This window comes from Lynx canadensis, chromosome F1, assembly GCF_007474595.2.
Source record: "Lynx canadensis isolate LIC74 chromosome F1, mLynCan4.pri.v2, whole genome shotgun sequence".
Lineage (NCBI taxonomy): Eukaryota > Metazoa > Chordata > Mammalia > Carnivora > Felidae > Lynx > Lynx canadensis.
In genome coordinates, this window is record NC_044319.2 from 39,313,615 (window position 1) to 39,336,742 (window position 23,128).

The following is a 23,128-nucleotide window of genomic DNA, read 5'->3' on the forward strand; positions in this document are numbered from 1 at the left end:
CGAGATTTTCAACTTGCATTGATGACTCTACATTCACCTCGTGGGTTACCCTCTGATTTTTATATTGTGCTTTGTGTCCATATCACATATGTGAATGGTTTGCCAGCACTAGGGGTGAGCAGAATTCCACTTAGTGTCCTCGCAGTACCTCACGTTTGACCTCTCCAGAATCACTGCACGGATTGGATGCTCCTGCTATGATTGTTTCTGCTTCCATTATTTCAAGGCCAAGTGGATCATTTTAAAGCACATCAATGACTTTGTGAATCTGTGTTTGCTTAGTAGCTGCCCTTTCAGACACCATTTGATCTATCAGGTAACTTAGTTGTCCTTAGGATAGATTCTGTATTTTAGGTCCTCTTTAATGAGAAAGAAACAAACTTAACATTTTCTACATTATTTTCTTAGTGCCGTTTGTGCATGTGAAGATAAAATATGAAGGTATTTGTACAGTCTATTAAAAAATGAGGGGTTTGGAAGACTGCCAGTTGCATTACCATCAGGTTTATTTCACACTATATTGATCCTGGTGATAGCTATGAACACATTTAAATTTGATTGCAGGAAATAGTGTTTAAGGAATGTGACTTAAGTGATACAGAATTGCTGTTTGTCTGCTTTTAACTTCTCTCTGTGGGTTTTTAGGACACTTCATATTTGACTACATCATCTTGACTCTTTACAGTGTCACCTTTATTGACCTGTGTTTTAGGTGTATACTTTCAGCTTTTCTCACAATTTGATTTAAAGCTTCTCCGTTGCTGTGAAATTTTGATCGATGACAGTGTAATATTACCGTTTTTCTAAAATGTATGTGAGAAAATGTCTCTGAGTACTGTTAAAGACTGTTCTTTAAGAAACTGTTTTGTTTTGTTTTGTTTTAGAGTGATGAGAGCAGTAAGTTTCAGTTTTCCTTCTTTGTCCTGCCTTTTGGGAAGTATAATGAAAAATGGTGTGTTTAATTGCACTGGGTGTATTGACTACCAGTTCTGCCCCCCACTTTCATCTCCAAATTATCTTAGTGCTTTTGGGGTCTTTTTATCTCTGTATGTTGCTTTGCAGACTTTTGGGAAAAGAGTTGCGTGGTGGTAGCAAAAGTATCAACGTAACTAGAAGGCAAGTTTGACTAAGCAGTTTTTATTAATTTTGGGTAGGTGAAGATTGAGAAAAATGCCTTTTTTTTTTGAAAAATGAGAACACATGTTGGAGAACATGTGTTTTTTTTTTTCTTTATCACCGTGCTTTTATAGACCTGTTTTGAGAGTATAACCTTTAAAGTGTTTTCTTCTATATTTACATCAATGGGAAAGTATTTCAGAACTGCTTTAAAGCCAGTTAATAATTATAATGTATTAAAATTCATTCAGCCCATAATCATCATCTGTAGGATTGTTAGAAGGGATTGTAGTTATGATTTGCCTGTTGAATGTTATAAATATTGTAAGACACAAATGAAAAGAATATACACAGTGTTAGAATGCATACTGTTCTGAGAACTGACCTTAATGTGTGTTTGAATCAGCATTAAGTGTATGACTGAATGGTTACCAGAGGAGGAGTTGTATACACTAAAATCATAGGGGAATATCTTTCAACCAAAAGTATTGTAGCCCAAATCATGTTATCTGTCAAATTACTTGCCAAAATAAATACTGGTATTTAGGATAATGTGAAAATTGAGGGATTATAGCAAATGGAGCCAAATGCTGAAAAAGACAACTTAAAGTACAGAGAAGATTTTGAACTTTCTTCCATAGCAAAATGAATTTGCATGTGAATTGCATTCAGTATCGTCAGGTTGGGCTGGGGGATTTGATCAGTGTCATAAAATCTTAAATTCACAGAATTTTATAGCCAGAAAGAATGTTAGAAATCAGAAACCAGTATATGCATAAAACTTCCCAATGATGAGGAACATGAGTACCTGGGAACTTTGACTAAGTTCTCCAGTCCTCTTGTCAGAACTGCGAAATTAGGACGTTTAGAAGAGGATTTGGGATATGTATTTTTAAACAGGTGTTGTGGGTGATTTTTATGATCAAGAATGTATGTGAAATTTTATCTAACCCAGGGTCATTTTGTATATGTGATACTTAGAATTTAGAGAGGTTAACTAATTTGCCTAAGGTAGAACTGTTATGTAGTAGCAAAACTAAACTTAGAATCTGCATGAACTAGAATTGTGACTTTCTAATTTACAGTGCTATAATCTGAAGTAAGTTTGTACAATTAAGTATCTGAAGTCATGTTTACCTAGCTGTCTAGCCTGGTTACAAATCAAACTCTTGATTGTGAATCAGTTTTCCAACCATTTTTGCATATGTGGGAAATAAGAGTTGATATTTGCAAAAGTCAATTAAGTAAATCTGTATATAGTATGTGTGGTATGAAATAATGAGATTGATTTTCGTATGACTTGCAAAATAACATTAGTCAAATCTTGTTTTGGAACAATCATTATATAAACAAAATTTATTTTGAACTGCTTTCTTTTAAATTTTTTTTAATGTTTATTTATTTTTGAGACAGAGACAGAGCATGAACGGGGGAGGGGCAGAGAGAGAGGGAGACACAGAATCTGAAGCAGGCTCCAGGCTCTGAGCCTGACTCGGGGCTCGAACCCACGAACCGTGAGATCATGACCTGAGCCGAAGTTGGACACTCAACCGACTGAGCCACCCAGGCGCCCCTGAACTGCTTTCTTTTAATGATTACCAAAAAAAGATTGAATATTTTATTTGCCTAATGGAGATTAGAGTGGGCTGTTAGGCCACTTGATAAGTAAGGCATAAAATGTTCTTTCATGAAGTGTCAGTATTGTTATAATGGGTATTTTTGGATATTTAGAAAATATAAGCTAAAAAGTTGTACATTTGTGCTACTAGCCATTAAACTGCTTTATTGTAATGGGAAGGGCAGCGAAGCTGTGGTTAAAACATAGAAAGATGATAGAAATATTTTTTTACACTAAAGAAGGATATTTCTGTATGTTAAGAGGTGTTACTTCATTTTTCACATTTTGTGGTCTGTATTCAGCTGACCATTAATGTCTCCCTTGAATGACATTGAGAAAGAAGCCTGCAGGAAAACTTCATTAGCATGAAGTAGGTGCTCTAAATGTAAGTTTAAGCAACAGGGAACTGAGAGGTGGATGCAATGACTTCTGCTAGGGAGGATCTGGGAGGGCATCTTGGGACAGAATGACTAATAGGGTTTCAGTGGGTAGGAAAAGGGATGGGGTAAGAATGGTAACTGGGTTGAAGGAGTTGTTTGACTCAAGTTTGAAGTGTGAAATTAGGTTCTGTATTGCAAGTTACAGTGTTGACTGCATGGAGACATAAAAGTGAGATGAGGCTAAAAATAGGTTGGGGTTAGATCATGAAGAGGCTATGAGCTGAAGTTAAGGATTTTTAAATTTTCTTTTTGGTTACAAATCAGGATGTAAGTTTTCATATTTTTTTCTTTGGTTTTTGTTGATGGTGGTGGTGATGGTAGTGGTGCTTTGTTGATTTGTTTTTTCTCTGCCTATAGTAAATAAATAAAACACTGCAAAACACTGTGGAATACTTTGTGAGCTCTTATAGTGTCAACTTAGTGTAAAATATTGCAGTTTATTCTCAGATCTTTCTGATTTGCTTACATCTGTCTGTATACTTGTTCACTTCTCAGACTTTCTGGTGGTTCTTTTTATTTAGTTTATTGTGTCAGGCAGTGTGATTACACTTTATATACTGATCTCACATAATTTAATTCTTAGGATAACCCTAACAGGAAAATATATTGTCTCTGTTCTACTGATGAAGAAACTGAGGCTTTGAGAACCTAAGTAAGGTCACAGAGCAATCATAGTAACCAGTGAAGGCAGTCTTCAGACCATCTCTGTTTTAACTATAAATCCTAGTTCTTAAGTACTACGTGTGTGTGTGTGTGTGTGTGTGTGTGTGTGTGTATTTTATTGGTTGATTGTCTTTGCCTGGATAATGGGGAAGTAATTAGAATACGATAGTAGGAATAGGTAATAGGAAAGTAGAAAGTGGAGAGGAAGAAGGAAGTAGAAATGGTGTGCTACCAGGAAATCTGACTGGTGGTTTAAATCTTGGTTATTTGTCCATGCTTCTTTTCAAAGTAACTTACCCATTCTGTTCCTGTCTTGAAGGTTATATTAATTTCCTCTGGGAGGGAGTAACTGTAGCCTTTGACTTGTTTGACTGTTAATAGATGATGAGGCAAAGTTACGACAGAGCCTGTCTGGGTGGATATGAGTGTCTTGATTTTAAGAATGTGGAAGTTACCTAGTTACCATTATTTTTGCTGGACATATGAAAGGTGTTGAGAACAGAGAAGCTGATCTCAGGAACATGGTGTTGTTCCTTTTTCTTTGTCTTCCTTTCTGCCTTTCTCCCTTCCAACATATTGAACCTGTTTGGGAGCTATTCTTATGGATTTCCATGGTGGCATCATTTGTTGGAACCCAGTGTAATTTACTCACGTAGAGGCTTAAAAAAAATTTCCTCCTATTTAAGAAGATTAGAAATTGTGCTTTAGAGGAAGAGGATTATATAAATGTAACATTACAATAGTAGTTGAGATATTAATTTCTAGTCACCCTTGTATAATGCCTTGCAAAGTTATGAGCAGAACTTGTCTGTGAAAAATTATTTTAAATGCTCCTAGTTGTTGGTGAGGAGGGTGTTTAAAATTCACCTGTGGTGCTGGATCTCAGTTTTCTCTTCCCAAAAATCATGTACCTAATTTGGATTCCATTATTTCTAGGTAACATATTATATATACCTTAGTTACCAATTCATGTTATCTTTTGATATTTCATAACCATGTTTATTATGTTTGAATTAGTGTTTATTTGTAGTAATTTATTTAGAACTCCAGGTTTACTTTCTTGTAGGAATAACTTGATGACTGGTGTTTATTTTGCCAGATGATCTCACAAAAACCTTTTATATTCATAATAAAACTAAAGTCATTCAGGCCTTTTATTAACTTATTTAGTTTATTTATGGAGCTTCTGCTATGTACTGTGTATTACCTACTGTGATTAAAAAGAGTTTCTGTCCTCTAGGGTCTTACTTTCTACTGGGAATTATAGAAAAATAAATTATAATACATATATTTTAGGAGTATAGAGGCAGCAAACTTGGTCCTACTCTTATGCTGAGTTTTGAAGGAATTTACTAGGTAGGCACATGAAGGGAGTGTTATAAGGTGGTATATATGAAAATATAACAGGATGTTAAAAGGAAATGTGAGAGCATCGTGATATGCTTAGGGAAAAGCAAGGGGTTTGTTTGTAGCTTTAGAAATTGGGTACGTATTAGAGAATGATGAGAAATGAGACCAGAAAGTTAGATGGGGACAGGGCATGAATGACCTTTTATGTCATGCCAAGTGTGTACTTTATCCTGGAAATGATAGGGAGCTACCAGTATAAGGTTTTAAACCAGAAGGGATACCATCAGATTTGTGTTACAGAATTTCACTCTGGTGGTATTGTGAAAGAGATAGCACTTACGAGGCTGTTAAAATAACCAGAGACCTGAACTAAAGTAGAGGCCTTTGAGATGCAGAAGACAGTTTGATTGGGAGAAGCATTTTTAAGGTAGAGAAGATTTTTGACTCATCAGAGCTGGGAAATGAAGGAAAAGAGAAGCTAGAATAGGACCAGCAGAAAGATTTTATCCTTTGTATCAACTCTAATTAGTGATTAACTACTAGAAGCTGAGAAAAAATAGCTTCTTGGTTTCACTCTCTTCTGGGAGGCTAAGGGTCTAGATGTTAGTTAGCTTCTCCATCCTCTGTTGCTCCTGGTGCTTTTGAACCCTGATATTTTCATATAATGATGGTAAAAACAAACAAGTAAAGGGACAGCTTTGTAGTTTAGAAATCTTAAATCTCTTATTTTTGATGAAAAAGATAGAGGTGACTCTGTTTTGTCCTGTTTCTTTTTTCTTCTTAGTGACCATTGGGGAAAAAAAAAGGTTGTACGTAAATGAAAGTGAGTCTTCGTGTATACAAAAAATGAAATAAGATTGATACGCATTTTGTTAGACTATCTTGCTGTTTTTTTAGTTTATGTTATATATTTACCGTGAGGACAGATAGGAATTCATTTATTTAATAGATATTTAGCTCCTACTGTGTATACTAGGTTAGACACTGGTGAAGAAGTTGGATGATCTCTGCCCTAGGGGTTATGTGGGATTGAAAGAGCTGCAGTGTGGAACTGGGATGGGACCGAAGGTGCAGATTTGTGAGGATGGAATGAGGGATTAGCAGAATTGAGCATATTTGACAAATGTCAGTTGTTAATGCAACATGTGAGAGAAGTGGCTACAAGTTGTCTAGGTGAGGAAACTAACACCCCTAAAGGTGCATTAACTTGCCCAAGGCCAAATAGGTGATAAAGCATGATGGTAGGATTTAAACCTTGTGTCTGCTGCCTCCAAAGCCATGTTTATAACATTTATACCACATGGCCTTTCAAAAAGTCCAGCCAGGCTAACAAGTAGGAAAACAAGTGAGATTGTATGTAGAATCTAAAAAAACAAAAAGCAAAACAAAGAAGCTCATAGATACAGAGGACAGATTGGTGGTTACCAGAGGTGGCAGGTAGGGTATAGGCAAAAGGGGCAAAGGGGATCAAAAGGTACAAATTTAGAGTTATAAAATAAGTAAGACATGGGGAAGTAATGCACAGCATGGTGTCTACAGTTAATAATACTATATTATGTATTTGAAAGTTGCTGAGTTAGTAAATCTTAAAAGTTCTCACAAGAAAAAAAATTCCACATAACTATGTATGGTGACAGTTGTTAACTGAACTTATTGTGATCATTTCACAATATACACAAATACTGAGTCATTATGTTGTACACCTCACCTGAAACTAATATACTATTATATGTCACTTAGACCTCAGGTAAAAAAGCTACTGTTTCTATGGTGCTTAATAGTTTATAATGCATTTACATTTTTGTTTTTTCTGTAATGGAAAAGATAGGGCAGTTACTATCATCTCCTTTTGACAAGTGAGGAAACTTTATGGATGGATTTGTTTAATAGATCTTTTTTAAAAAAATTTTTGTAATGTTTATTTATTTTTGAGAGACAGAGACAGCATGAGCAGGGGAAGGGCAGAGAAAGAGGGAGACACAGAATCCAAAGCAGGCTCCAGGTTCTGAGCTTTCAGCACAGAGCCTGATGCGGGGCTTGAACTCACGAACCACGAGATCATGACCTGAGCTGAAGCCGGACACTTAACTGACTGAGCAACACAGGCACCCCTAATCGATTCTTATTTAGTTCCTTCTGAAAGAGGTATAGAAAGAGGAAGTGAACAGATCATGATCAAATAGCTAGTTAGTGACAGAGCAGAGATAGTTCCCAGGTCTTCCTGACTCCTAACCCAATACTTGTTCTACAGATAAATTGTGCTGCCATACTTTTCCTTGTCCTTGTCTATTATAATGTGCACTGATTCTGGGGAGGTCTGCAGAGAATGTCAGCATGAAGTACAATGTCATAACAGTGAGAGACTGTGCAGCAATGAAGGGGAATCCCAAGAATAGGAGTAGTAGGGGGAAAAGGAGATTGTTTTGGTCACTAAGGGGACTGTCTTAGTCTGTTCAGGCTGCTGTAACAAAAATACCACAGATTGAGTAATTTAAGAACAAACTAATTTTTCTCAGTTCTGGAGGCTAGAGAGTCCAAGATCAAGGATCAGCAGGTTGGGTTCTGGTGAAGGCCTCCTGGGTTGTAGACTGCCAATTTCTCATTGTGTCCTCACGTGGTGGAAAGGGCAGGGATTTCTCTGGGGCCTCTTTTTTTTTTTTTTTTTTTAATATTTTTAATGTTTATTTATTTTTGAGAGACAGAGAGAGACAGCATGAGTGGGAGAGGGCAGAGAGAGAGAGAGGGAGACCCAGAATGTGAAACGGGCTCCAGGCTCTGAGCTGTCAGCCCAGAGCCCGACGCGGGGCTCGAACTCACAGACCTCGAGATCATGACCTGAGCCGAAGTCAGAGGCTCAACTGACTGAGCCACCCAGGCGCCCCTCTGGGGCCTCTTTTATATGGGTATTAATCCCATTCATGAAGGCTCTGCCCTCATGACCTAATCACCCGCCAGAGGCCTTATCGCTTAATACCATTCCCGTGGGCATTAGGATCCAACTTAAGAATTTGGGGAGAATACAAACATCTAGACCATAGCAGGTACTCTTTTCTTATATAAGTGATGTATCTCATTTAGTGACCATTGGCATATAAAGTTACATATTTTAAGAAATAGAGTGATTCACTTTGCAAAATACTGTTTTTATTTTAAAAATATTTTAGGATTCATTTTCATAACGCTGGTTTAGAAAAATAGAAGTTACAATATCTAAGTTTTTAAAAACACGTGAAATGAAAAATATTGTAACGTTCAGTATATTTTCATTATATTTCAAGTTTTGTTCTTATATCAAATCCATTTTCTTCTTTATATATTGAAACATATTTTGTAGTTTCCCTTTTTTATCTAGCTTTATTGACAAAAATTGCATATATTTAAGGTGCACAACTTAATGTTTTAGTATACATATTGTATATATTTATCATATTGACCCAAGTATTGTGTCAGGTTCATAAGGGCTCAATAAATGAAGTGCTAATTTCTGGCCACAAAGAACAGATGTTTTAGACGAATGGGATGGTGGACAACTTCTTAATTCTCCAGAGACCATGTATATACTTCTGACCCTGCTCCTGGCCATTGCTGATTTATCTAAGGGTGAAGATACCTGGTGTATGGTGGGCTGATTGGATTGTTTACTGAGAATCTCTGAAACCCTAAATGGAGAGCACATCACAGCACAGTGATAGTAGGTGGTTGGAACTACCCCGTCATACCAAGGCAGTGCCCTAGGCAGAGAAGTCTGTGAGCCCCTGCTGCTGAGTTCCTTGGAACTGCTCAGTGTCTGTCGTTCCGAGCTTAGTGGTTCAGCTCTTCTGTAGGTTCTATGAACTATTCTAGTGTCCTCTCAATAAGTCCCAATTTTTGTTTAAATTAGCATAGTTAATTCAACATTTATATTTGGTTGCTTGCTATTAGAACTGTAGCTATACGTTAAGTAAAGAAAAAGCCATTCACTGATTTTTTTCCCCAGTTGAAGACTGATTTTAGCTATAGGGGTAAAATTGAATTTTTTTTTTTTTTTAATGTTTATTTTGAGAGAGAAGGAGAGACAGAGCGTAAGCAGGGGAGGGGCAGAGAAAGAGGGAGACACAGAATATGAAGCAGGCTCCAAGCTCTGAGCTATTAGCACAGAGCCTGACACGGGGCTTGAATTCATGAACAGTGAGATCATGACCTGAGCTGAAGTCAGGTACTTAACCAACTGAGCCACCCAGTTGCCCCTAAAATTTTAGAGCCGAAAGACCCTAGCAATCATTTGGTCTGGAGTTTTGAAATTGTTTTGGCTGTGACTCACAGAAGTACATTTTACTGCAAATGTATTTACCATAGTCTAGTTAGTTATATGTATATTACAGAAACAAAAGTATTTATACTTGTGACTTGATTTTTGTTCAGTTTAGTTGGAAAAAATATTAGTTGTGACTAACTGAATTGACTTCATGTTATGACCCATGAATGGATTATAAACCCACGTTAAAAAGCCAATTTAGGGGCACCTGGGCGGCTCAGTAGGTTGGGCGGCTGATTTCAGCTCAGGTCATGATCTCACCATTTTTGAGTTCTAGCCCCGCATGGGGCTCTGTGCTGACAGCTCAGAGCCTGGATCCTGCTTCAGATTCTGTGTCTCCCTTTCTCTTTGCCCCTCCCCTGCTTGCCGTCTGTCTCTCTCTCTCTCTCAAGAATAAACATTAAAAAATTTTTTTTTAAATTAAAAAAAAAAACAACTCAGTAAATTCCTTTATTATTCTAGAAAAGAGCAATAAATGACAGTCTTGGTATTGAAAACTAAATAACATTCCCATGTTTTTCTTAAAAATGTACTTTGGGGCTCTTGGATGGCTCAGTCGATTGAGCATCTGACTTCGGTGCATGTGGTGATCTCACTGTTTGTGGGTTTGAGCCCCTTGTCGGGCTCTGTGCTGACAGCTTGCTCAGAGCCTGAAGCCTGCTTTTGATTGTGTCTCCCTCTGTCTCTGTCCCTACCCCCCACTCATGCTCTGTCTCTCTCTGTCTCTCAAAAATAAATAAATGTAAACAAAATTTTTTAATTGTATTTTAATATGCCATTGTCAATGGCTTCTGTTTTAATGAGAGAAAATATGGGAATAGAGTTTGTATGTAGACTTGCCTTCTTAAGATTTATTTTATCTAATCTCTATGGTATATTACTGTCAGATTAATTTTCGTGAAATGACACTTGATACCCATCTTATTTCTCAATTCAAAAACTGTAATCATTCCTTTTTTTTTTTTTTTAAATATGTTTGCCTTTTCATAGTTAGCCTCTAAAGATGATGGAAAACTTTTTAAAATATTTTTTTGTTTTTTTATTGAATTATTTATTACATAATTGATATGTAGTATTATATTAGTTTCAGTTGTGCAGCGTAATGATTTAATATTTGTATGTATTGTGAGACAATCACAGTAAGTCTAGTTAACAGGCATTATCATACATTGTTACAAAATTTTCTTTTCCTTGTGATGAGGACTTTTAAGATTTACTGTCTTAGCGGGGCGCCTGGGTGGCTCAGTTGGTTGAGCACCTGGCTTTGGCTCAGGTCATGATCTCATGGTCTGTGGGTTCAAAGCCCACATCGGAATCTGTGCTGACAGCTCAGAGTCTGGAGCCTGTTTCGGATTCTGTGTCTCCCTCTCTTTCTGCCCCTCCCCAGCTCACACTCTGTCTCTCTCTCAAAAATAAATAAACAAACAAACAAAAAAAGGTTTACTCTCAGCAACTTTTAAATATACAATACAGTATTATTAACTGTAGATACCATGTTATACATTATATCCTCATAACTTAAGTCATGTAAGTTTGTACATACGTTTTGACCCCCTTCACCCATTTTGCCCACTCCCCACCCTCCACCTCTGGTAACCACCAGTCTGTTATCTATATCTGTGAGCTTGTTTTTTTGTTATTATTGTTTTTTAGGTGTCACATACAAGTAAGATCATATGATATTTGTTCTCTGATTGACTGATTTCACATAGTGTATGCCCTCTAAATCCATCCATGTTCTCACAGTTGGCAAGATTTCATTCTTTTTTATGGTTAAATAATATTGTGTGTGTGTGTGTGTGTTCACATTTCACATTTTCTTTATCCATTGATGGACATGTAGGTTGTTTCTGTATCTTGGTATTTACAATATTAATTCTGTAATAAACATGGGAGTACATATATCTTTTCCAGTTAATGTTTTGATAATTCACTCTGCAATAATGAAAGTTTTATATTCTTTTTGTTTGTAATTAATGCCATCTTTGTAACTCATTCAAAGTAGCAAAAGCTAAGATACTTAGGACGTTGTCTGATATTACAGACCTGCCAGCAATAATTTTTAATGTTTATTGAAGATTAATTAAACATATATTAGCTAGGACTTTTCATTTTTTGAAACAAGAAGAAAGATAAGTATATATTCGCTGTTGGTTACTAAGCTTCAGTAGATGGTACAGTAGAAGATAGTTTATATATGATACATAATTATTACTATGTAATTATACATATACATATATAATTGGAGCACAGAGATTGAGATGTTTCAGCAGGTTTGATATAGAAATGTAGATTTTTCTAATTTGCACAATTATAGTCCATTGCTATAGAGCAGTGGGTGTTCATAGCAGTTGTCTGTAGGTGTCCCCCCCCCCCCCCCCCCCCCCCCCCCCCCGCCGTGTGTTGAACAGAGGGATCTCCCACCTCAACCCTGTGATACCAATCCATTTTTGCAGCTTGGTGGATTATAGCAGTTTAACCAATTGTTTTTAATTCATGTCAGTGATGTGGATTTAAAAAGAATAGATGATCATTAAAAAAAAAACAAACTTTAACAACTGTGCCATTTGGACGCTTGCTTATGTTCAGACACCTGGATAAATGAGCTTCTGTAATAAAAAAACAATCTTTATAATACTCAGATTCCTTCCGAGTCTGTACTGTTTTGTGGCTGAAGAGGGTTACAGTGAACTATGTTACAAAGTGAGATATGTTACAAAGCTGTCCCAGAGATCTTTCTTTTCAGGAAGTTCTTCTGATAAACTTGCAGGAATGTAAGAATGCTGATTATTTTTTGCCTGAATCTGTACATTTTACTTTATGGTTAAGCTGTCAAACAAACAAAACAAGGTAACTTTAGAGAATGGTAAGGACTATGAAGAAAGTAAAAACAGGGTAATGTGATCTGAGGGAATCGTATGCTATTCTCTTTAATTAGAATAGTTAGGGGCACCCTTAAATGGAATGTATTCAAGCAGAGGTCTAGGTGAGGATCCGGTTAGGCAAAAATAAGGGGAAAGAGCATTGCTGACAGAAGGAACAAATTCAAAGGCCCTGAATTGATAGGTTGTCCAAAAAATAAATAAACTTCATGTCTGGGTGATAAGATTCCTAACTAAGAATTTCTTGGAGGAAACATTTTCAGGAATTGAAGTTTTAGGGTTGCATTTATTTACCATAAGCTTATATAATTTGTATAATATGAAGTACATGTTTCAGTAAGCATTTGTTGAAAATTTCTCGGTGTGGGCAATGGGATGTAGTAATGAGAAGACAGACTAAGCCCTTGCTTTCACAGAGCTAATATTTTAGTAGCAAAGACAAGCAGTAAAAAGCTAAACAAATTGCAACAATTTCAGATAGTTAAAATGCTGTGAAGAAAATAAATCCAGAAGAAGTGGCTAGAAGAAGTGGAACATGATATTTTCATAGGAGGTAGTTAGGGAAGTCCTGTCTGGAAAGTTGACATTTGAACTGAGACCTGAATACCAGAGGGAATGGGCATGTGATAGGGAGATAGGGAGATAGGGAGATAGGGAGAGTGGTATGAGACCTGGTTAAAGATTGTAGCCAAAGCAGGTAGAGCCCTGTAGACCACGATAAGAAGTTTGAATTTTATTCTGAGTGTACATGGAAATCATTGGAGGATTTTAAGTAGGACGATGAGTTTGATCTTGTTTACTTTTTAAAAAGTGCTTTCAGGTTGCTTTGTAGACAATAGGTGTAGAAGGTGAGGTTGGGGGCAGCAAGAAGGGTGGGGTGAAGCGTCTGGAGAATCAGGAATTGTATTTTAGACATGTTCTCAGTGCCTTTTGGCTGTCAGTACTTGAATATGTGAGTCTGAAGTTCAGAAGTCCTGGGTGGAGATTTAAATTTGAGAGTCATGAGCATTAGAAGTCCATGGGACTGAATGAAAGCACTTAGGAAAAGAAGGTGAATAGAGAATCATTAAAAGCCATTATAGTAATTATAGCAGAGAAGCTTCCTTTCTCAGGATTGTCAGTATTTTAATATAGTAACATTATAGTAAGACAAAATAATTTGAGAAAAGACTGGAAAGAAAAGACACGTGTGTGAGAACTTTAGTAAGTACATAGTACTATGTGCTAATATAAAATCACTATTTCTTATGTGGTGAACCAGTGAATTAACAGGTAAGAACATTCAAAAGCTTCTTCCTCCTATCATAAAGTTCTCCCAAGCATATTCTTTTGAAAAAATTAGTCTTAAGTGTTGAAAATGCAAGGAGTTGGGTGCTGTTATCTTAGTATTTGGTCAGGGAGCTGAGGAACATTCATGTTGTCCTTTGAGTAAGACTTCAGATTGCTTTGTAGGGAAATACTTGAAAGAAAAGGCAGAAAAAGCAAAGCAAGGCAGAGAAAACATTTAAAATGTGTTAGCTCAGGTTTGGTTCTGGCCCCCAGTACACAATTCTGGTGCTACACTGGCCCAAGTGAAAGGGCTCTTGTCCTTAGTTGTGTTGGCCTAGAACCAAGTAATAATAAGATGTCCTTTATTTTCCTGTCACAACCAAATGTTGGACTGATTACTCCAGTAGGGCAGTGGCTATCCTCCCTGTTTCAGAGGAAAAAGAACCTGAGAATAAGAGAGAGAAGCCTGGGCAAGGGTGCAGGGAGGGCAGGAAAAAGTGGAGAACTGTTCAGTGGTGGAAGGAGTGGGAGAACTTGAGTGAGAAGCAGAAGGAGGGACAGGCAGTGAGGACTGAAGGTGGGGAAAGGAGCTGGAGTGGGGAGAAGATAGCATCCAGGCAGGTGCTGCCTCTAGCTCTCTTGGAAAATCTCTAAAGAAGAGGGAAAGAACTTGGTTTTTCTCACAGATCTTCTTCATGTCTTACTGGTCATAGAGAAGAGAGAACAAGAGAAGGACGACTGGCCTTTCCTTTACAGGGAGCAGGTCCTGAGCTCATGAGCACTGCTGACACATGGGCAGCCAACAGAGAAGAGGCAGTGCATGACCTAGTGGTGACATTGATATTTAAATACACCATCCCTGCAAAATGTGGGGGCCTAGTCAGTGTTTTGGAGTGCATTTCTTACCAGTATTTCTCTTTCTTGGGTATGGAGTAAAGGAAAGGATGGGGTTGCTCAGAAGAGAAAGAATATTTCCTTCTCCTTAAGTCAACTTTATGATTAAAAGGATTCAGATTTTAAATTTTTTGTCTATATGATAAAGCTACTTCAAAAAAACACTTAAAATTAGTTGGGGGAGACATGGTGAAACATCTTGTGTAATAATCTGAAAGGACATAGAATATTGCATTTATCTCCGCTTTTTCTTTTAGTGTCTTGTTTTTATTGAGATGTAATTGATATATACCACTGTATTAGTTTTAGGTATACAACATAATGATTTGATATATGTATATAAGCAAAACCTTGGATTGCGAGTAATTTGTTCTGTGAGTGTTCTGCAAGACAAGCAAACATTTCTAATAAATTTTAACTTGACAAATGAGCGATGTCTTGCAACATGAGTAGTACATGATGGCGAATGTCACATGATCACAACTGAGCCAGTGGTTATTCTCTCTTTCTCTCTGAGGGATTGTGGGTGATCCTCTCCCATGCTCGGATGCTTGGTCTCAGACTGCAGCGTTTGGCAGAAATCAGTGATTTTTCAGAGCATTGGAAGGTGCCCACAACTGGCAATAGTGTATTTTTTGTCACTTCAAAGCACCTATGGACAGTTATTTGTTTCACCATGCAAGAGTAAGCTTCATTCTAGGTCATTCTGGCTACCTGCAGACAGAGACCCTTTCCTCTGCTGCCTTATTGCCAGTTACATTAAATACAGTATATGACAAGAGGTTATTAATACTGTACTGTAGTCAACATCTGTGCAAGTGTATACAATGGCCCCCATGCAGAAAAAGATTTCCATTGAACCAATAGATATCAGTGATTCTGTTAGTGATAGTGAAAGTTGTCCTACACAATAACCCCCTTCTCTCCTGTCTCTCTTACACCAGCCACGAAGGTTTACAAAGGTAAGTGCAGGTTAATTTGTTTATTTTTCTTTATATTTTGTATTTTCTTTATTATTTTGTGTTACATTACAGTATTGTAATCATTTTATATGAATATTTTTGGGTTGTGGAATGAATCATCTGAATTCCCATTATTTCCTGTGGGAAAATTTGCCTTGATATACAAGTGCTTTGGATTACAAGCATGTTCCCAGAATGAATTATGCTTGCAAACCAAGGTTTTACTATATTGTGAAATGATTACCACATTTGTTATTTCTCCATTATTGAGACTTTTGTTTCTGTGATAAATGAAGAAAGATGGTACTGATACACTATAAGTACTAAAAAACTTTATCTGTTAAAGCCTGTTTTTGTAAACTTCTAGAAGTCATTTTTAGGAAAGATGTATTACAGATTTCAGTTTATTTATATGTGTTTGAGCCAAGGTGCAGTTCCTCAAATCAAGTTCTTAATAGGGAAAAATGTTTACTACTTTACAGTTGTTCCACCCAAGCAAGGCTAATAGAAAGTATGCTTTTTATACAGAACCAGCTTCACAAAGACAGGGCCATGTTGATCATTTTTTCCTATTTCCAGTACCTGGGCCATAGAAGATAACTGAATCAGTGAAGGAATAAGAGATCTTAGTGAACATTTAAATGAAGAGTTAAGTATATTTTGAAAGAGAAGTCATTTAGAATTACCACTAAGAGAGCAGTGGAGATTTGGTTTTGGTTTTCCTACAGATTTGAATAGAGCGAACTGTAATTATTTCTAAAGTGAGTATTTATTGAGTTTCCAGCATTAGGTGTTCTGGGGGAGGCTCCTGAACTCAGGGAGTTTATAATAGAATTTGATTAAGTGATTAGATTGTTAGCTTTCTGCTTTATCGTTTTAACATAATAAGTGTCTATCCACTTTCAGATAATCATCGGTAAAAGAGTATAGACTTTTGGTTTCAGTAGCCCCTCTCTACCTTTGCTTTTTGTGTTCAGCTGTGTTGTTAGAATATAACAATTAATATGGGTGTATCAAATCACCACAATGTACACTTTAAGTTTCTTACACTTTTATATGTCAGTTATTCTTCAATGAAGGTGAAATTAAAAAAAAAATTAACAATTCTGTTTCATATGTAACACCTGTATTTTTACCAATTTGTTTTCATGAAGTGAAGTATGCATGAGATATAATTAGGTCTATTAATACTAAGGATGTATTTTAGGAACTAAATCCAGTTACAATATAGTTTAAATTTTTGCTCATATTCTTTCATTATGTAGTTGCATTGTATTGATCTAGAAATATTTTAATTATAAAAGCTGATACAGAGTTTTATTTTTTTGGCCAGAGCCATTTTTTGTAAGCATAGATAAAATTTAAAGAGTAGTAAGTGACCTGTGGCTTCTGCTCAGTTGCCCTGCATAAGATGATGAGTGCAGCGATCAGATTCTTTACCTTAGAAATCTGAACAAATCGTGGGAGGAATTTATTTGTTAGCAAATTAGGAAATTAAGCAGAGTCCTGAGGTAGAGTTAGGGCTGGAGGAGCCATGGCAAACCATGTTGTTAGGGATAGGGAGAGTGCCTAGAAAGGCTTCATAACCATCTTTCCATATTGGTGAATATAGATTCATACACTCATTTTTGAAGGCTTCCCAATACTCTGTGGCATGAAAATACCATAATTTAGTTGCCTAATCCTTTGTTGATGATGCTTTGTACTTCTTCACACCAAAAGGTTTTTAAGCAAAACAATGACATGATCAGAGTTCAATTTTTAAAAGATAGAAATAATGAGGCTATGTTACCTAGCTAAGCAGGCTGAGTATATATTGTAGTGACCTTTATTGAAATAGGGAAAAGAGAAGAGGAAGGAATTGAAATGGGGGAGATAGCTATGGTAGAGTGAATAATTGATCATGGATTTAGTTTTGGACAGATTTAAGTTTAAAATGCCTTCAGGACTTCCACTAAGAAGACATGCCCTATGAGGTGTGGGCTGAAGACAGAGATTTGGGAACCACCTGAGTAGTAATGGTTAGTTGAAGCCATGGGGTTAAAATTCCCAGAGAGGGGATATTTCAGAATGAAAAGAAGGCCATGGATAGAAGCACAAATATTTAAGTAATGCATAGAATAGAAGATACTGTGGAGAAGAGTCAAAAGTGTAGGATAAAAATTGAACAACCCTGAGTTGTATCAGAGTCTTCTTGATCTATATGATACCGACTTCTGATTTTTTCCCCCAGTTTGCTAATCATTTTTTGGTCTTTTTATCTCAGATAGGGAAAATATTTTAGCAACCTGTTTAATAAATACAGAACATCAGGATATATGTATAGTAATCTTACAGATTTTTCTAAAGTAGTTTTGAAATAAAAACTAACAGTACTGTTTTTTTTTTTAATTAAAAATTTTTGCGGCACATAGGTTCAGAAATTTGGGGGATATTTTGACATTTTATCACCTGCAATACTGTCTTGGTACCACTTGCGTAAAATAAGCTTTTCCTTCTCATCTTTAACAAAGTTTATGTCATACCACTAGCTTCCCTATAGTTATAAGAAGAAGGCCTTGGAGAAGGCCTGAAAATGCAAAGAAAACTAATTTTTAATCTTTTATTAAATAACATTATTAAATAATAGCATCATTTGTTGAATTTTAATGATCTAAATTAGAATTTAAGTTTAATAATGTCAATATTTAATGATTCATTACAAATTAACGTTTTAATGGATTTGTATATATCTTGGTCTACCCAAATTATGAAGGTGGCATTTTATATGGGCAGTACTTGTCCACTTTTTGAAGCCGTGCTAGTCACATGTTGCCATCCAAGAGGGTAAAACAAAACTTGAGACTTTTGATCTCTTTGCATTTTTCTTCACCTTAGAGTTCACAGAGTAAAGATTTGACAGTTCTGTTGTAGGTAGGAGCATTTCTTGAGAATTATGTCATCAGGTTATTGGGGGGGGGGCAAGGAAAATAGCTTTGTAGCTGACTAGCATCCATTTTAAGCACACTGGTTCATGTATTTGAACTTCTTTCAAGTGAGCATCCCTGCAACTTAGCTGGTGAGGTACCTCCCAGATCTGTAGCTCTTTGCTTTTTCTGACAGCTGTTGCTCTGTGGGCTCTGGTCAGTGTCTGTGTGTAGAGGCCATGAGACTGGCTTAGGTAAAATGTAATCATTTAGTCCCACCACTACGCCATGTTAGTCTGGGCACTACTTGCCAACGGGCATTCATCTAGAAGGAAGTGGGTGACCTCTAGATACTTGGTAGGTTGGAGGAAAGGTATTTGTGCTTTTACTATGCTGTTTGAGTTTCTGCCAGAGCTATGTTCAAATGTGGTGAAACTTCCCCTGTTGTTTCTCTGTCTTAAATTGTCATTGCATTTTCTTAAACCTAGGATTGGTAGTTACCAAGGAAGACATCATGACCTTCCTTTTTGTCTTTCTCATAGGTAGTGTTGGGAAATGAAGCCTGACTGGGTGGTAGGGCCAAATTAGAGACAGCTATGATTGTGTTGTGTTTCTTTTTTTTCTGGTAAAGTGAGTACTGTCGGGAGCATTTTTCATACACTCCCAGCTGAAAGAAATCTGCTGACAGACTTCCTTTCAGGCAGTTTTTTCAGGGTTAAGTGGAGCTTTTATTGATGCTTATTTTCATATGATAAAGCATATTTCAGTGTATTTTATGTAGCTTGTTTTAGATTTGAGATTTGAAGCAGTTTTTGACTCAGCATCACATATGCCTGGGAAACTTTCAAATCTGGAAAGCTGTAAAGCACAAACATACTTTGAAGTACACCACATGTGACTGGTTAAAATATACTAGGAATGTCATCTTGGTTAGCAAATGAAAGAACATAGCTGTCATTTTACATTGTTGGCATAAGGTGGCAGTAATTATGTTGAGTGGTGGTGGACAGGCCTGGGCTGCCATGTATAAACTATCATAAAAATAAATCTTGCCCAGGTCACTATGGTTAGGACATTTGGAAAATACATATATTCTGTACTTAAATCTGCATCTGTTGGATATAATAATCTATTCTAGTGTTTTTTCATAAAGACAGGGTTTTATTATCTTGGTGCTGGTTGTTTCTTTCCTGCTTACATGTCTTTGATGGCTCATTGGCAACTCCTTTATTAATGGACTAGGCACGTGAAGGTGATGTTACAGAAATCTCCTAATTTAATTCCTTAAACTATTAATGGATAATACTGTTTGTTTGGGAAAACATAAAAATAAATGATTACAATGAAGTTAGAAGATTATCTTTAAATAATAGACTATTCTGTAGGTTAATTCCGTAGTCATATACTGACTAATACCTTAAGTAATAAAAACACTGTAAATCTTTATATCACTTAGAACTTTTTTGACTACTTTGGTACACATCTCAAGTGATGTTGTGAGGGGATAAATCAGGTATTATCCACATTTAACAGAGGAAGGTGAAACTCCATGAGGTCTAAATGACTTCCTAAGGTCAGATCTTTCCTTTTAAAAACAAACCTTGTTGAAGCATAGTTTAAATAAAATAAAATATACCTGTTTGAAGTAAATAGTTTTGAGTTTTGACAAATGTATGCATTCCTGTAACTACTATTCCAGTTAAGATATAAAATGTTTTTATCATCCTCCAAATTCCTTTGTGTCTCTTTGCCTTCGGACCATCACCCTACTCCAGGATCCCATTAATCTCCTTTCTGTCACTGTAGGTTATTTTTGCCTGTTCTAGAATATCATACAGATGAAAGCATAATGTATGAATTCTTTTAAAATTGGATTCTTTTGCTCATATTTTTGAAATTCATCCATATTATGTGTAGATTGTTCCTTTTATTGCTTAGTATTATTCCATTGTGTGAATATCACAATTTGTTTATTCACCTGTTGTTGTTGGACATTGATGTTTCCAGGTTTTTCACCTATTATAAGTAGGTGAGCGAACATTTGTGTTTCTCTTAGGTAAATACCTGGGAGTTGAATTGGTGGGCCGTATTTATATAAGTGTATATTTAACTTTTAAGTAGCTGCTGAGCAGTTTTCCGAAGTGGTTATGCTTTTTATATTGCCACTAGCAGTGTATGAAAGTTCCATTTGCTCCAGATCCCTGCCAACAGTTTTGGTATCATCATTTTACTTTTAGCCAGTCTGGTGTGAATTAGTGTCTTCTTGTGAATTAATTTGCATTTCCCTGTTAACTAATGTAATTTAGTGTTTTTTTAATGTGCTTATTGGGTCATTCATAAATCTCCTTTGTGAAGTGTCTGTTTAAATCTTTTTCTGATTTTCTTATTGGGCTTTTTATTTTCTTATTACTCTGAGAGTTCTTTATATATTCTGACTACAAGTCTTCTGTCAAATACTGTACATCTATTGCAAATATTTTCTCCTAATCTGTGATTTACCTTTTCATTTTCTTTAAAAAAATTTTTTTTAAATGTTTATTTATTTTTGAGAGAGAGAAAGAGAGACATGAGTGTGAGCAGGGTAGGGGCAGAGAGAGAGGGAGACACAGAATCTGAAGCAGGCTCCAGGCTCTGAGCTAAAACTCACAGACTGTGAGATCAAGACCCGAGCCGAAGTTGGATGCTCAACCAACTGAGCCACCCAGGCGCCCCTACCTTTTCATTTTCTTAATGGTGTCTTCTTTCAGGGAATTTTAAATTTTGATGGAGGCCAATTAGTTTTTTCTTTTTTCTTTTTGTTGAGAGCGTATGTTCACATGCACATGTGGGGTGGGGAGAGGCAGAGAGGAAGGGGGGAGAGAGAGAGTTCCCACAAGGTGCAGAGAGCAGTGGGGGTGTGGGGGGGAAGCAGGGCTCACCCAAAGCGGGGTTTGTGCTCACCCAATACAGGGGCTCGAACTCACAAATCATGAGATCATGACCTGAGCTGAAGTCAGATGCTTTAACTGACTGAGCCATCCAGGAACCCCTCTGTTTTGTCCTTTGTATGAGATTTGTACAGGTTTTATAAACCTTAGAATTTTTTTCTTTTTTGGCAAGAGTTTTAAAAAACTAGAGAAGCAAAATCTTTCATATTTGTGTGTATATAAACTTTTTTGGTGCCTTCATTTCTTTGATTAGATTTTAGTTTCCATCTGGTATTATTTTCCTTCAGCTTGAAGAACTTCCTTTAACATTTTTTGTAGTGCATATCTGCTGATGTCATCTTTTCTCAGTGTTTCCTTATCTAAAGATGTCTTTATTCTTCCTCCATTTTTGAAGGATATTTTTGCTAGTTATAGAATTTTAGATTGGCAACTTTTTCTTTTAGAACAATAAAGATGGCATTCTACTTCCTGGCTTGCCTTGTTTCTGAGAGAAGTCAGATGTTATTCTTATCACCATTCTTCTGTATGTATGTGCCATTTTCTTTAGCTACTTTTAGATTTCTTTCTTTATTATTATACAGTTTGGTTATGATATGCCTTAATGAGATTTTCTGTTTGGGATTTTTTTTTTTTAACTACTTGAATCTGTGAGTTTGTAGTTTTCACCAAAATTGGAAGAATTTCAACCATTATTTCTTTGAATATATCTGTCTCCCCCCCCCCCCTTTTTTGTACTACATTTACATAGCTGTTGTCCCCTGGGTCACTAAGGCTCTGTTCTTTTTTGTTATTTCATGCTTTTTTTTTTTTTTCTTTTGGTGCTTTATTTGGTATAATTTCTCTTGATGCGTCTTCAAGTTTACTTCAGTGCTTCCTCTGCTGTTAAGCTCATCCAGGAATCTTTCATTTTTTGTACATTTTTTACACCTTCTTAAAGGTTTGTTTATTCTATTATGAGAGAGAGAACAAGCGAGCAGGGGAGGGACAGAGAAGGAGGGGAGAATCCCAAGCAGGCTCTGCACTGTCAGTGCAGAGTCCAACATGGGGCTCGATCCCACAACTGTGAGACCATGACCTGAGACAAAATCAAGAGTTGGACACTTAACTGACTGAGCCACCCAGGTGCCCCTCCTCTAAAGTTCTTAACGTTCCAGTCTACATGGTAAGTGAATGTTAGACTGAAAAATGACTTGGTTCTAGAGGATTTAGGTAGAGTGGTGTTTACTCTTTTTATAATAGTAATTATTTTTCAAGCATAGCATTATATCTTAAGGTGTCTGATTTAAAAATAATTAATAATAGTCTCCAGCAAGGGGTACCTGGGTGGTTCAGTCAGTTAAGCATCTGACTCTTGATTTGGTTCAGGTCATGATTTCGCAGTTGTGAGATCAAGCCCCATATTGGGCTCTGTGCTGGGCATGGAGTGTGCTTGGCATATTCTCTCTCTCTCTCTCTCTCTCTCTCTCTCTCTCTCCCCCTCTCCCTCTCCCTCTCCCTCTCCCTCTCCCTCCCTCCCTCTCCCCCTCTCCCCGTCTCTCACTCTCTCTCTGCCCCTCCCCCACTTGTGCTCACTTTCTCTCAAAATAAAGAAGTAAACAATATATATATATATATGTGTGTGTGTGTGTGTGTGTGTGTATGTATAAAATAATTGCCTTTGTCAAAGTGGATACCATGGACAAGCACATTGTATTCAATGTCATGGAAGAACTAGTTTCTAAGTCTTCTAGTCATTACTATAATATGTGTTTCATGCATATTCATTCAGCAAATGTGATCACTAATGTGTGTTAAATGTGGAGCTTCA

At 36.6% G+C, this 23,128-nt stretch overlaps 1 protein-coding gene across 7 annotated transcripts in view; it reads left to right on the plus strand.

Annotated features, from left to right (window-relative positions):
- Positions 1 to 23,128, plus strand: part of CAMSAP2 (calmodulin regulated spectrin associated protein family member 2) — a 113,096-nt gene that overhangs the window by 23,219 nt on the left and 66,749 nt on the right. The gene's annotated exons all lie outside the window — the stretch shown is intronic.